Source organism: Pan troglodytes, chromosome 4 (assembly GCF_028858775.2).
Source record: "Pan troglodytes isolate AG18354 chromosome 4, NHGRI_mPanTro3-v2.0_pri, whole genome shotgun sequence".
In the NCBI taxonomy this organism is placed as follows: Eukaryota; Metazoa; Chordata; class Mammalia; order Primates; family Hominidae; genus Pan; species Pan troglodytes.
The window spans coordinates 12992299-13005873 of NC_072402.2; positions in this window are offsets into that span (position 1 = coordinate 12992299).

Below are 13575 nucleotides of genomic sequence, written 5' to 3' on the forward strand. Positions count from 1 at the left end.
GATGAGACAACAAAGACTGGCAGTAGGGAGACTCCCTTTATGGAAGCCTTACCTGATTATTCATGAGGAGGTGGAAAGAGGTTACTAGTAAGCATGTTCTGGGTGGTCCTCTGGGTTCCCATGTGCGGTAGCTGTACATGCTTGTTCCTATGTCACATGTCTCATTAGCATCTTAAATCTCCACCCAAGCGTGTGTTTTCTACTATTGTTATGAACAAAGTGTCAGTTTGAGGACAGGTAAAATCAAAATGTGCATGCTCTCTAGAAGGTAGCTTAGCTTGACTGAGCTCAATTACAGAGCAGATGCTGAGGCTTATTGTGTTGACTGTATGGTTACCATGGTTGCTGCATCCCAAGAACATGGTCACTTCCTGGACTATTCATCCTGCCTCATAAGTGCTAAAACTATAAAACTTTTAAAAGAAAACATAGAGATAAAACTTCATGGCCTTAGATTTGACAAGAGATTCTTAGATATGACACCAAATGCACGAGCAAAAATAATAAGTAAAAGGAAAAAATATATTTAAATTAGACTTCATCAAAATTAATAATCATTGCATTCTGAGGATATCATCAGGAAAGTAAAAAGACAATCCATAGAATGCAAGAAAAATTACATATTTGATGAGACTTTTATTCAGAATATATAAAGATCTCTTTAAATTCAATATTAAAAAGACAAACTGTGGTAGGAGTTATTAAGAAATTATTTTAGGCAGATGGAGAAGAAAAGAGGTCCTTGGAAAGCTGTTTCTTTTAAAGCAGCTTTAGAAAAGTTTCCTGTCTAGCAGGAAAGCCTCCACTCTTAGAGCCTGGCTGGCAGCTTTTGATATGCAAATGCTAGCCATTAGAAACTGGGTCCACCAAACATGGTGATTCCCGCCCTCTTCTTCCTTGCCCCCACATCTGCCTGGCAGCAAGGTCGCCCTCACATATCCCCATGTGTGTAGAACATCATGGCACCCTGCATTTGCATATTAAAAGGCTAGGATGGGAGGGCCAGTTTTTTCATGGGCTAGGTGAATAACATGCCTGGTCAAACCAATCCCCTGAGCCCTATGCAAATTAGACACCGCCTCCTCCAGCCTCCTCATATAACCGGCTGGTATCTGTGCACTTGGGGTCTCCTCTCTCGACTTTGGACCCCTTCCTCCCTCTGTCTCTGTACAGGGGAGCTTGTTTCATCTTTCTTCTCCCTTCTTTCTTGCCTGTTAAACTCTCCGCTCCTTAAAACCACTCCACGTGTCTCCATGTCATTTTTAATCTAATTCGGCACAAGGACCAAGAACCCTGGTGTTCCTCCATTCATTGGAGCCATATCAAAACAACCCAAAGAAAAAATTCACAAAGTATCTGAACTGACATTTCCCCAAATAAGATATCTGAATGAGTGATAAAACTATGTAAAGATGTTCATCATCATTGATCAGGGAAATAAAAATTAAAACCACTATGAGATACTACTTCACACCCGCTTGAATGGCTAGAATTTAAAAAGCCAGACAATAAGTATTGGTAAGGAAATGCAGCAATTGAAATCCTTAGTCAATTAAGGATTGCAGCCATTTTGTAACACAGTCTGACAGTCTCAAACAATTAAACATAGAGTTACTACATAAAACAGCAAGTACGCTTCAAGGTAAATGCCCCAAATAATTGAAAACATATGTCCTTGCAACAACTTATACATGAATGTTTATAACAGCATTTTTCATAAAAGCTAAGTGGGGAAATAACCCGTGTCCATCAAGTGATGAATGGATAAGCAAAATATGAATATACCTGTGAGAAATACAAATTAAGTTATAAGCCTACAACTGACTGAATGGACCCCATTTTGGCCAAGGGGACGCTGAGTTCACTGCCATAATGAGATGGGAAGTTCACCTTATTATACCTCCTCCCTCACTAAGCATCATTAGTCTTTCTTCCCTAAGTGCTAAATAGAAACCAGCCCTTTCAAAAGACTCCACACTGATAGTTTATGTCAACGAAAAGAGTCAAACTCAAAAATATTTGAAGATATTTATTCTGAGCCAAATATGAATGATCGTGGCCCATGACACAGCCCTCAGGAGGTCCTGAGAACACGTGCCCAAAGTGGTCGAAGTGCAGCTTGGTTTTATATATTTTAGGGAAGCATAAGGAATCAATCAAATATGTTTGAGAAATACATTGGTTTAGCCCACTTTCTGATGGGATTATTTATCTTCTCCTTGCTGGTTTGTTTGAGTTCCTTGAAGATTCTGGATATCAGTCATTTGTCAGATGCATAGTTAGTGAAGATTTTCTTCCATTCTGTGGGTTGTCTGTTTACACTGCTGACTATTTATTTTGCTGTGCAGCACCTTCTTAGTTTAATTAAGTCTTATATATTTATCTTTGCTTTTGTCACATTTGATTTTGGGTTCTTGGTCATGAAGTCTTTTCCTAAGCCAATGTTTAGAAGGGTTTTTTCAATGCTGTCTTCTAGAATTTTATGGTTTCAGGCCTTAGATTTAAGTCTTTGATATATCTTGAGTTGATTTTTATATAAGGTGAGAGATGAGGATCCAGTTTCATTTTTTTACCTGTGGCTTACCAATTATCCCAGCACCATTTGTTGAATAGTACGTACTTTCCCCACTTGATGTGTTTGTTTGCTTTGTCAAAGATCAGTTTGCTGTTAAGTATTTGGCTTAATTTCTGGGTTCTCTATTCTGTTCCATTGGTCTATGTTCCTTTTTTTTTTTTTTTTCTTGAGACGGAGTCCCACTCTGTCGCCCAGGCTCGAGTGCAGTGGCGCAATCTCGACTCAATGAAACCTTCACCTCCCGTGTTCAAGCAATTCTCATGCCTCAGCTTCCTGAGTAGATGGAATTACAGGCGCCCCCCACCACATCAGGCTAATTTTTGTATTTTTAGTAGGGACAGGGTTTCACCATGTTGATCAAGCTGGTCTCGAACTCCTGACATCGTGATCCCCCTACCTTGGACTCCCAAAGTGCTGGGATTACAGGCCTGAGCCACTGCGCCTGGCCTATGTGCCTATTTTTTAAACCTGTACCATCCTGTTTTGGAGACTACAGCCATATAATATAGTTTGAAGTCAGGTAATGGAATGCCTCCAGATTTGTCCTTTTTGCTTTTTTAAGGAAAATGTGTAAATATATTACTAAACCTCCTGAGAACCTCTTTGGAAAAAAACAGCCATAGATGTGTCTGTAACTTATGTTTTTCCTGGGTACATCCTCAGACTCACTCAAGAAAACTCAATGAGTTGGGAATGATGCCTCAGTCACTCATTTTGATTGCCACACGCAATGCGATATTATTTGGCCGTGCAAAGGAAGGAAGTATTAATATCTACAATAACATGGATAAACCTTGAAAATGCTATGCTAAATAAAAGAAGCTAGTCAAAAAAGACCACATATTTCATTCCAGTGCAATGCTTAGAACAGGAAACTATATAGAGACAGAAAGTAGATTAGTAATTGCTAGGGGCTGGTGCATATATGTGGTGATAGGGGATAATAGCTGAAGTGCACAAGGTTTCTTTTTGCAATGAGGAAAATATTCTAACATTAACTGTGGCGGTATTTTTCCTTATCTGTGACTATACTAAAAAGATCCTTAACATTTAAATGTACATTTTATATGTTGAAAATTATCTCAATAATGCTATTTAAAAATAAGAAGTTACCCCTAAAATGAATTTAAATACTGATACATATGATCAGATCAGGTGAATCAGATTTTGCAATCTGACAGAGAAACATGGCTGTTGAGTTACAGAAAGGACTGAAGAAATTGATGTGAAGTGAGCAAAAGAGAAAATACTTAGGAAATAAGGGTTTTAAAATATGTATTCATAATTTAGGAAAGTGATTAATGTAACGTTTCCCAATAGTAGTGACACATTTTTATACTAGAAAGCAGGAGATAGTAAAAGGGAATATGGCATGGTGGATTCTCTGAGTCCCTAACCAACAGGCAGGGGATGGCTGGAAGTCTGTTTATGCGTAGGCCTTCCACAGCCAGGGGTTCAAGAAAGAAATTTTATCTTCAGGTAGAAAAAGAAGAAAAGACAAAGCTAGGGAATTTTTTTTGCAGGAAATACTTAGTTTTGCAGTGTATTAAAATGAGAAATGAAAAGTCAGTCCTCAGGCTAAAATCGAGTTATGCTAATCAAGGGTTTTGTCAGGTGAGAAAAAACCTTAACATTTACTGAGCGCTCACTTTGCTTCCTATTGTGCTTACAGAAGAGAAAGGTCAGGCACAGCGATATCAGGTTCCAGAAACTTGCCATCACAATTTGGTAATGATAGAGGAAAGAGGGCAAGGAATTAAACAATGTGAGATCTTCTTGTTATAATTAGACGTAAACTAATTAAGATTTACTAGAGGCTAGGGGAAGACTATTAGGGAGAGAAAGGGATTAGTCAAAGTGGCTTGCTTATAAACCCACTTAAAATATTAGGAATGTATTTTTTTTTAAGAAATCACTTTTAAATCATTTATTTCTCATCTCACTATTAAAATGGTGTCTCTTAATCACTTAATTATAGCTATGTAATTTTTGTATATTTTAGTACTTAAAAACCCTATTGACAATCATGAATTGTCCTCAATAATATACAAATGTTTAAATAATTATGAAATTAAATTTTTGAATCACATTATTGTTGGGAGGAATATATTCATATGATTGATGTATTATCTGGTGGAAAATAGAATTATTAGAGAATAAGATTTAGTATGGAATTAAAAGTTGTTTTTATTATTTTAATGCAAATAAAATAGTGCTCTGGAACCTGAAAATAACCAGTAACTAATGAGGTTTTTTCATTTACAGCTATTTAACATAATATTTTCCACAAAGATTGAGTCAACTAAATGGATCCAGAAGAATCAAATATTACCGCTTTAATAATTATTTAGCAGTGTAGTTTAGGTCCCACAAAGATCAGTTGATATTCAAATAAAATCATGACCTGATCTTCCTGATTGTTAGTGTGATTTATTTTTTCTCACTTACTTAAAGCAAGATAATTCCTCTTGAAAAAAGTCAAGTAATAATTTTGTGTTACAATTCTCACCTAATTTAGGTATTCAGAATTTTGCAAAGATGGTTAGAAAAATGAAAAGTAAAGTTTGCTTCATTTTCAATTGCTTTAATGTCCTAAAGTGTCATATAAAAAGCATGTGATTATTTTCTGTGTGTTGTATAAGATAATGATACTTGTGATCTAATATTGTAAAATTTTTTTAGATGTTTTACCTTTCGGTACCTGAATGATCTTAACTGTTTCTCTAATTATCTGGGTGACATAAGACAATTTGATCTTAATTAGGGATTAGAGCTTTCTTCTTATTCATATCAGTTGTAAACATTATAATCATAAAATTGGTATAGTGGGGAAGGAAAAATAAAAACTCATTGGTATGATTTAAGGAAAGTAATTTATTCTGGGTTGGTTAAGGTTAGTGTAAAAAAAGAGACATAGGATACATAGTAATGTAGATACATGAATATGCAGGGCTAAAAATATTGCTTTGGTATAATTTAAAATAGTGTATTTGAAACATATTTTCTGTTAACAAGAAGAAAAGAGAAGATTAAAATACATTCCATAGGATATATGATGTAGGCTATTTTATTAAAAATATTGTATCTGAAGGCAGTTATATCTCTGTCCTGTAAAACTGACTTTCCATGTTTTTACATATTTACATGGATAAGTTTAAAAACAACATAAGACTTCATTGGCGTTTGCATCCTTTCTTTGCATTGTCTAATATATCCATGCTAATTCTGGTTGGGGTATTGGCAATATAGTATTATTTTTCATTCTTTCTAATTTTTGGATTCTTTAAAAACTAATCACATATAAAATATTATACTTTATTAAAATCTGTTGGGTACAAACTGCACAAAATTTTATATTTGTTCACTGCTCTCTGCCCTATCTCCATTGACATGTGCTCCTTTACAAGTATTATATTGAGTAGCATTTTACTTAGTTCAAATGTACAAAAAAGCACAGAATGAATCGTCAGTACATGAACACAACCATGTATCCTCCACTCAAGTTGCCTAAGGTTAGATCCCCCAGAAACAGAGATGGGCACAGGGATGTGAGTACCCATGGTTATGGGTGAAGTGCTCTTTGGGCAAATCTGTGAGCAAAAGGGTGAAGCTTGAGAGGGAGTTAAATACAGACATACCCTCAAGAAAAGTTTAGGCATGGCTGCATCAATAGGAAAAGGCCCCTGGAACATCAACTGCAGCAGTGTTTTCCTCTTTGAAGCAGGGTAACTGGCCATGAATAACGTGAAAAGGCTTCTTGGTAGGATGGCTCCTTTCATGTAAAGGTTGGTTTCTGGAGAAGAGGTGAAGCGGGCAGCAATAGGAAGTCAATATTTCCAGCAATTGAGTAACGAGTGGGCCAGGATCCGGGCAGGGCCCTACAATGTCCTCTCCAGAGGTAAATAAGCAGGTGAAAAAGCAAGCACAGCTCCACACTGTTTTCCATAGTGGCTGTACTAGTTTACGTTCCTACCAGCAGTGTAGAAGTGTTCCCTTTTCAACCACATCCACACCAACATCTATTATTTTTGTATTTTTAAATTATGGCCATTCTTGCAGGTGTAAGGTGGTATTGCAGAATTATTTGAGGGAGCTGTATTGGGCTTCCTTATATTATATGATCTCAGGCCACAACTCAGTGAAAGACCTGTCTTCTAATCCCAGAAGCCTGATTATTGTTTATAGTCAGTTTCCCTCAGATAGCTGAGAAAGAAGTCAAAACCTCTCTGCTTGGAGTCCTGCAGGTCAGAATGTGTTGGAATAACTTTCTGTTACTGATATCCAGTCTACTGAAAAGAGAGATTGGGCAGAGACTTCCCAGAGGTAACCTATCACATGTATTAGCATACTATTTTAATTATTTTTTATTACCCAGTTGGGTCACCACATCAACAGAAACAGTCCAGTAATCTGGACATTTTCCTTTGTCTTAGAGAAAACATTTTTCTAAACTTTATTTTATTTATTTATTTATTTATTTATTTTTGAGATGGAGTCTCACTCTGTTGCCCAGGCTGGAGTGCAATGGTGCGATCTCAGCTCACTGCAACCTCCGCCTCCCGGGTTCATGCGATTCTCCTGCCTCAGCCTCCTGAGTAGCTGGGATTACAGGCGTGTGCCACCAGGCCCAGCTAATTTTTGTATTTTTAGTAGAGACGGGGTTTCACCATGTTAGTCAGGCTGGTCTTGAACTCCTGACCTCGTGATCCGCCCACCTCGGCCTCCCAAAGTGCTGGGATTACAGGCATGAGCCACTGCGCCTAGCTGAGAAAACATTTTTCAACTTCTGGTGGTATTCCTCCAAGATTGCACTCTTAAACATGGTAATTAAAAAATAAATACATATAATCTATGTATGATGACAGTAATTAAAATTTGATCGATTATTTCATTTTTTAGTGTTGCCTAGTCCAGTCTTAACTCTCAAGAAAAGTTAACCAGTGCATGTTGTTATGACTGCATGAAGGTTATTTCAAGTTTTCAGTTGGATTTAATTTGGTGACCAACTTCCAGCCCTGCTTACTTAAGTGCTTTCTCTTATTTCATGAAGTTAGTTATTAACGCAGAGAAAACATCATTGAGTCCTGAATATGGTGCATTTATAGACCTTGCCAACTTGCTTGACAACAGCCACCATGCCTGGAATAATTAGGACCATCAACCTCTGTACCATTGCCCATAAATCTCATCAACCTTTGCATAAATTCCACTTCAGTACCCTTCTTTGTCATAGTCATAAGAATGTAAGAATGACAGTCACTTCATTTATTCATTTCTACATTATGCCTACATTCTAGCTTACCAGCCAAGACATATTCTTCCTGTTGAGCGAAAAATGGTCATCTACTATTTTACTAATGAAATGCATTTCTTTTTAGCCATTAAAATATTACAATAAATATAAATATATTAATGAATGCAGATATTTTACAAGGCATATTTCCAACCTGCAAAGATAGAGCTAAAGGTGCAGCTATAAAAATACCTCAATACATTCTTACAATTTTATAAGATTAATATTTCTCCTGATAAGTCTTAACAATTAACATTATGTTGAAAGAGATGCAGTATAAAAGTCCCACTGAAAACACTAAATGTTGTTCATGTGTAAATGTGTTTGATTTTACTCTTGAAAACCAATTACAAATACGTAGACATACATATATAAAGAGGCAGAACTTACAATAACTTAATTCCATCATACATAATAAGATACAACTAAGACTAATAATTTTGTTCATAAATATTTCTCATATTTATGGCTGCCTTTTTTATTATATTACAAGAAAACTAGCCTCCCCTGCATTATATCGAAAAATAAAACAACTCTGCAAAGAAAACGAAGCAAAAATTTCCCATAATTGGAAACAATTATTCTTTAAATTACTCTATAAAAGTAAATAAATGTTACATACCTGCTAAACTGATATTTACAAATAACTTTGAATTGCAAACCTAAAAATATCATGACACAAAATTTCTATGTATGATTTTTTATTATTTGTTATTTAATGAATGGTAAAATTATTTTATTATTTTTGATTCCATATATTCCTGATATAGCTATAGAAACATATACATTATACTCATAACCAACAAATCTTAATAAAATAATGTATTTGTATTTATATTATAGTTTCCTGAATTTAAAAAAAAGCAGGGGATTAATAAGCCACTTTCTTATTTCCCAAACATCTGTTTTCCACAGATTGACTCAACAGGAGCATGATATAGCATATATTTTATTTTCTTCTGTCATTGGATAGGCAAGAAAATTACTGTGAAATGACTGTGGCTTTCCTATCTTCTTCTCACATAGGCCAGAGCTCATCTGCAGGTCTCTGACCTCACTGGGAACTCCTGGTACAGAGCATAGAGAAATGCCTCTGGCCCCGATAGAGAGTTCGACCCTGGCAAAATCCCTGCCTCAGCCAACTGAGCTTGCAGACCTGTGGGTTACTGGGCACAGATTGCCTGTCTTGAGCTGCATTATCCCCTACACTCCTTCTGCTTAATGTCTCTGGAAGTCCTGATCCTTTGGGTCATGCCTGACATAAGACCTTAAATCCTGTAACTGAAATATGCAGTGAAATTTTCTGGGGATATACAGCTGAAAGCAAAATAAATAACATTTAAAATAACCAGAAAATAATGTTGACCTTCTTTTTTGATTGACACAAGATAAATGCCCAACTGTCATGATGAGTAAAATAGGTATTTAACTTCAGAAATAGTATATCTTTCTTATCTATATAGTTTGATAATTTTGATCATTAGGTCTATCTCTGTTCCTTTCTATATAACAATCTAGAGTCATTTTTTTCTTAATGTACAATCAGAGGGAAAGCTTTACGATCCAAGTAGCAATAGTAGGCATTGTCTTAACATCTTTAGTCATGTTTGGTTACATTTATTGTCCAAAAGAATAGGATGCAATGTGTAATTAGTGACAAGGAAATGTGGCAACTTTATATTATGGCATTCTTCTCACAGGCATTTAATAGTTGTTAAAAGTCTCCAAAGCGATTGGTCTCCAATGTAATTAGTTCTTAAGAAAAATAAACTTCATAATTTACGTCTCAAAACTGTAATTTAGAATAAGAATGATGTTAACGAGTATGCACATAACTGGAATAAGTTTGATTTTGTAGTGAAGCATGTGGAAAGAAGAATCTGGACAATCACTGGAGGGAAAACAACATTTCTGGAGAGAAATAGGTAGACAGCATTTGAAAAAGCACACGTCTAAACAACAGTGAATTGAAATCATGCTGTGTATTTTTACAATCTAGTTTTATATTGAGTATTAAAAGTAATATAGAAAGTTATTCTGACACATAATTTTATTGTTTCTTATGGAAGATAAGAATCTTGTTTATCAAGGAATACATCAAGTAAGACCAATCACTATCCAAAATGAACTGCAAAATCACAATCTAAATTCAGGGCTATGGACAAAACTCAATACCTCAGTATTTAAAACAATTTTACTCCCAACTTGTCCAGCAAGTGTTAGAAAACAATAAAAATAACTGAATTGTTCTCCTTATGAAATCCCTGAAGACATTAGATTCATAAGTCAATTATTTCCTATGCACCAGAACATTTTGTTTCTGCCATTGGAGACACTAATGTGGTGCGAAAGGGAACTGAATTATTAAATTACAAGTGCAAATTGATCAAAGTTTTCAGGACCTTTTTCACTACACCGATTTTTTTATGCCTCCTCATTTTAGCTCTCTGACCTCATCTTTAACTGAACACACACACACATGCGCATGCATGCCCACAGTACTCCCCCCTTCCAACAAACAATTTATTGGGTTGGAAAGTAACACTGGATTACTTAGATACTTTCCAGAATCATAGCACGTTGTTCTTTGGTATTCTGTTTTCAGTGTATTCAGTTATGGTTATTGTGTTCTGTGTCAGAACAACCAAATAAAATATATTGATTCAGAAGAATTGAAAGAGTTTAAAGTCAAAGTGTAAACATTTGAATTATTAAATGCACCATTATCATTTTAAATCTGCATAAAAATCTGATTCTAAAAAATTAAAATAAAGGATTTATTTTTATGAGTAATGACAATAATACAGACAAAGGCAATTTGTACTGGGAGAGACGGGGGAGATGAGATTTGTGCCCCTGAAGTTTCATCTCTGATATTGTTAATACTTCTTTTTTGTTTTCCGAGATGGAGTCTTGCCCTGTCACCCAGGATGGAGTACAGTGGCGCAATCTTGGCTCACTGCAACCTCCACCTTCAGGGTTCAAGTAATTCTCCTGCCTCAGCCTCCTGAGTAGCTGGGATTACAGGCGCCTGCCACCACACCCAACTAATTTTTGTATTTTTAGTAGAGACGGGGTTTCACCATGTTGGCCAGGCTGGTGTTGAACTCCTGACCTTGTGATCCGCCAGCCTCGGCCTCCCAAAGTGCTGGCATTACAGGTGTGAGCCACCGCATCCAGCCAATCTTTTTAATAATATTAACTAAAAAAGATATTTTTAAAAGACAGCTTTAACTGTAAGTGCTAGCATATTGGGTCAGCAGAAGCATAATTTTCTTGAAGGTAAAGAACTCTAAGGCGATGGCTGTTAGGACTATGAAAGCCCAAAAATCTCTTTATACCTATTAAAGCATTACTTGTCTAACCTCAGCTCTAAGTTGTGCATAGAAGATAGAAACTCATTCCCATTCTAATTCAAATAATGAGTTTTCTCTTGCAATGGCATGTTTGAAAAAGGACAAATGAAAGACACTGTTCTTGAAAACTAAACAGCATTGTGGGAAGTATATATGTTTAGCATTTGTTATAGTTATTGTCCAAAAGAATAGAATCCAATGTTTATCTTATGGCATTTTTCACACAGGCATTTAGTAGCTGTTAAAAGTCTCCAATGCAATAGCTACTTGTGTTACCAACACTGGTTATGCAAATCATTTTGTTTTTTATTCATGGATGATGATATGGTTTGGCTCCAGGTCCATACTTAAATCTCATCTCAAATTGTAATCCCCACATGTCCATGGGAGGGACCCAGTGGGAGGCGATTGGATCATGGGGGCAGTTTCCCCCATGCTGTCCTCGTGATAGTGAGGGATTTCTCATGAAATTTGGTGGTTCAAAAGTGGCAGTTTCCTCTGCACGTTCTCTCTCCTTCCACCGGGTAAGAAGTGCATTGCTTCCCTTTTGCCTTTCACCATGAATGTAAGACTCCTGAGGCCTCCCCAGCCATGGAGAACTGTGAGTCAATTAAACCTATTTTCTTTATAATTACCCAGTCTCAAGTAGTTCTTTATAGCAATGTGAAAATAGACTAATACAGAGAATTGTTACCAGCAGAGTGTGGTACTGCTATAAAGATAACCTGAAAATGTAGAAGCGACTTTGGAACTGGATAACAGAAAAAGGTTGGAACAATTTGTAGGGCTCAGAAGAAGACAGGAAGATGTGGGAATGTTTGGAACTTCCTGGAGATTTGCTGAATGGTTTGACCAAAATGCTGATAGTGATATAGACAATGATGTCCAGGCTGAGGTGGTCTCAGATGGAGATAAGGAACTTATTGGGAACTGAGTAAAGGTCACTCATGCTGTGCTTTAGCAAAGAGACTGGTGGCATTTTGCCCCTTCCCTAGAGATCTGTGGAAATTTGAACTTGAGAGAGATGGCTTAGGGTATCTGGCAGAAGAAATTTCTAAGCAGCAAAGCATTCAAGATGTGAACTGGGTGATTCTGAAAGTGTTCAGTCATATGTAATCACAAAGACCTTATCTGAAAATGGAACTTTTATTTAAAAGGGAAACGGAGCATAAAAGTTTGGGAAATTTGCAGCCTGACCATGCAGTAGAAAAGAAACACCCATTTTCTGGGGGAAATTCAAGCCTGCTGCAGAAATTTGCATAAGCAACAAGGAGCCAAATGTTAATAGTCAAGACAATGGAGAAAATGTCCCTAGGGCATATCAGAAATCTTTGTGGCAGCCCCTTCTATCACAGGTCCAGAGGCCTAGGAGGGAAAAATGGTTTTGTGGGCTGCGACCTGGGCCCTGCTTCTCTGTGCAGCCTCAGGACTTGGTGCCCTGTGTTCTAGCTGCTCCAGTTCCAGTCATGGCTGAAAGAGGCAAAGGTACAGCTCAGACCACTGCTTCAGGGGGTGCAAGCCCCATGCCTTGGCAGCTTCCAAGTGGTGTTGGGCCTATGGGTGCACAGAAGACAAATGTTCAGCTTTGAGAACCTCCACCTAGATTTCAGAGGATGTATGGAAACCTCTGGATGTCCGGGCAGAAGTCTGCTGCAGTGCTGGAGTTCTAGGGGAGAATCTCTACTAGGGCAGTGAAGAGAGGAAATGTGGGTGTTGAAGCCCCTACACAGGGTCCCCACTTGTACAATGCCTAGTAGAGCTGTGAGAAGAGGGCCACTGTCCTCCAGACCCCAGAATGGTAGATCCACTGACAGTTTGCACCATGCGCCTGAAAAAGCCTCAGGCACTCAACACCAGCTCATGAAAACAGCCACAGTCTGTACCCTGAAAAGCCATGGGGCTGAATGGCCCAAGGCCTTGGAAGCCCTCTCCTTGCATCAGCGTGTCCTGGATGTGAGACACGGAGTCAAAGGAGATTATTTTGAAACTTTAAAATTCAATGACTGCCCTGTTGGCTTTTGTACTTGCATGGGGACTGTTTTCCCTTTGTTTTGGCCAGTTTCTCACATTTGGAATGGCAGCATTCACCCAATGCCTGTGCCACCATTGTATCTTGGAAGTATCTAACTTGTTTCTGATTTTATAGTCTCATAGGCAGAAGGGACTTGCCTTGTCTCAGATGAGACTTTGGACTTGGAGTTTTGGGTTAATACTGTAATGAGCTAAGACTTTGGAGGTGTGTTGGGAAGTCATGATTGGTTTTGAAATGTGAAAGAGACTGCTGTTCTTAAAATCAAAGAAAAATGATGACATTTTGATACTTAAATTTTAATGAATTTACTAAAGAGTAT